At 36.7% G+C, this 3205-nt stretch overlaps 1 non-coding gene across 1 annotated transcript; it reads left to right on the top strand.

Moving 5' to 3' along the window:
* Nucleotides 1–762: 762 nt before the first annotated feature.
* LOC128838758 (U6 spliceosomal RNA) lies at nt 763–874 on the top strand. Its single transcript, XR_008445262.1, has one exon. It is a non-coding gene; the product is annotated as a U6 spliceosomal RNA (small nuclear RNA).
* Nucleotides 875–3205: the final 2331 nt, after the last annotated feature.

Here is a 3205-nt window from a genome sequence, read left to right as displayed (position 1 = left end):
TTAATTTTGTCCAGTGACACTAAGGCAAAGTACTGCTGGTACAAAAAGTGCCATGCATAAAGTCTAGATGCCTAATATCCTTGTGGTATGCTGGAAAGTCAGACTAGATGATCAGAATGGCCATATCTGGCTGGAAAATCCATAAAGCAGTCATGGAAAAAAGGTTTTCAGGAAAATGGACTTTTTCTCCTTTTCCATCAATATTAGTCATATTTTTTGTGGGGGAAAAGAGCGGTTAAAAAACTCCACAAACAAACAAATAAAAAACACCACACCCAACTCCCCTGAAAACCAACCATTTGTGGTAAAACACAACCCTATTTGGCTTGGGTTTTTTTTGAAACACAAACTCAAAATGTCATTCAAAAGCCATTTCCTGTGGAGATTTTCATTTAATCAAAAAGGCCATTTTCTCATGAAAAAAGGTTGATTGAAAATTTTAAACTAGGTCTCATTTCTTAATTCTCAGCCAAAAAAGACCCAGGGCTACAGCAACTTAATTTACCTAGCTGAAAAGGATGTAGAGCTCGGTAGATCTTGCTGGTATCTCCTAATTTTGTGTAATTCCTTAGCCTGACATTTGTTGCAGATATGTATGAAGGAACTTCTCTAGGGGAGATGAGCAGCTTCTCAGGGGAAAGAAAATTTTGTTTGATGTCTAGCTACTTCCCTCCCTCCCTCCCTGTGTTTTTGGCCCCATCTCTCTGTCCCTGCACCCCAGTCCCACACATGCAATCATGCAAAAAAGTGATGATGCCCCTAGCCTGACCATCTTCGGCAGCACATATACTAAAATTGGAATGATACAGAGAAGGTTAGCATGGTCCCTGCACAAGGATGACATGCAAATTGGGAGGAGGGATAGCTCAATGGTTTGAGCATTAGCCTGCTAAAATCAGCATTGTGAGTTCAGTCCTTGAGGGGGTGGTATTTAGGGATCAGGGCAAAAATCTGTCTGAGATTGGGCCTGTTTTGAGCAGGGAGTTGGACTAGATGACCTCCTGAGGTCTTTTCCAACCTTGATATTCTATGATCTCACAAAATCAGGCACCAAACCTATCAGCATTGCTTACAGGATCAGGATGCTCCCATACAACATGTCTCAGGCAGTGAGGAAATTTTTATTTGTTGTTTTTTTTATTCTAAATAACCAGGCACCATTAAAATAATGAATTCAAACTGTTATAAAAGAGATTTTTCTAAAATAAAATGTAGTAATAAAAAGTACAGTACCATGACACTCTATTTTTTTCTACTCTTTCACTTTTACAGCTATAGCTTTGTTATATCTTTCTTCTTATCTTCAGTGTTTATATTCTTCCTTTATACCTTCCATCCTACATCCCTCTTTTTTAATAAAATCCTGCTACCTGATCTTGACTCCCTCACTGCACTGAGTTCCTCTTCTTCAACTGTCTCCTTCTCCCCCTCTTCATTCTGTAGAAATGACTGGGAGCATGGTCCCACTCACCCCCTTTAACTAAATCTAAAGGTCTCTCTCTCTCGCTCTCTGCCCTCCATCCTTCTTAATCTTTGTGCTGTCTTTAACCCTACTTACCACTTGCTGTTCCGCAAATGAAGAGCACAGAGAACTCAGACAAAGCTCTTCACAGCTATAAAATAAGCTAATGGGAATTGCAACCTATGAAAACAGTATAAATGAACTCAAGGTGCTTTGCATTGACTTATAGAGAAGAAGTAGGCTTTGGAGTATGGTGATCAAAAAGTTAAATGTTTGACTAAATTGTCAGTTCTGAAAATATGTGTAATAAAGAACTCACAAAATCCATTACACAGTTTCCTTGAACTAAGAAGTCTGGGTAGTGCCATATGCTTTTTGAATGGAAACTTAAAAAGCCTTCTGTGATCTTTATAGCCTGATGATTGGAGTTTGAAATATAATAAACATGTTTTAAAGCTTCATCATGAAGCCATACATAGATAAGAATGATGGTTAGACTGATGAAAGCAGTTATTCCTAAACTCTGTTCAGACAATCCCTCACTTACAAAAGTGATCATGTTTTCTCAGAGTAGTTTGAGATGATTATCACATTTAATATATAACTGTATTATTTTAAAAAATGCTTGTCTTTAATTGATGTTAAAGATTAAATCACTATAAAATTAAGAAGCCTAATCTTGTGCCCCTACTTTGTTTTGAGTAAAGAATGTATAGTAGTGTTGGTATACACATTGGATTATTATTCTACTCAGAGTTAGTCTGAAAACATCTTTTATTTGTTTTTTAGCACCCACTTTCTGGTAAGGATGGATACATACAATACATCTTATTTTAGTAACTTGTTACAAGCACTATACATTTTATATGATCATCATGCTCACAGTACTATAAGCATCATTCTTTAAATAACTAATTGCATGTTTCAATGTCCCTGAAACAAACAATGCTATGTTTTTAGAATACATAACAAGACTAATATAGAATCTAGTGAACTCTTAGGGCAAAATTCTGTCCTGTGGTTGAGCAGAAGAGTGTGTGTTAAAAACTGTTAGAATTATATTTCTACAAAGTCATAAACTGAATAGTATTTAAAAACAAACACAAGGAGAGAAGGTCATGGGAATCTTCACCTTTCACCAGACTCCCTCCACAGTACTCAAGGGAGTGCTAGGAAGCATATCTAGCTAATGTTCCTGTGCACACACAAGTGAGCACAATCATTAACTCGGAGACTGTGTCCATTGACTTCAGGGTTACACAAGTATAAAAGAAAGAAGAATTTAGCTCCAGTTTTAATACTTCAGAGGCAAATGAATTGGCTTTATTAGAGTTGTGTGACTTTTAGCTGAACTGTTAACTGCAGTGGTAAAACCTCAATACATTCACATCCAAAATACAAGTTTCTCCTACTGGATCTATATTAGGCTTGTCCTCAGCTGAATTTTCATTTTATATTCCAAATTTGTCTGATTGTCTCAATGAGGTTTGATAGAATAGCAGCTTACATCTGTGGATGCTTTGCTATTGCCTCATGCTGAAGCCATCAGCTATAATCAACTCAAAAGAGCATGAGTCACTGTCATAGTACAGCTGCAGCACAGGATTTGTGGATCACAGACTTGCTTAAATCAGTGAAGAGAGGAAGGACAGAAATAAGTCAAGAGCCTAAAATACAGAAAATAAGGGTTGTTTTTCTCTTTTAATTTTAAATCCATTATAAACTGGAATCGTTCTTTTTACA

This window comes from Malaclemys terrapin, chromosome 5, assembly GCF_027887155.1.
Source record: "Malaclemys terrapin pileata isolate rMalTer1 chromosome 5, rMalTer1.hap1, whole genome shotgun sequence".
Lineage (NCBI taxonomy): Eukaryota > Metazoa > Chordata > Testudines > Emydidae > Malaclemys > Malaclemys terrapin.
The sequence above is the reverse complement of the archived record's forward strand: the minus strand, read 5'-3'. Positions and strand labels throughout refer to the sequence as shown.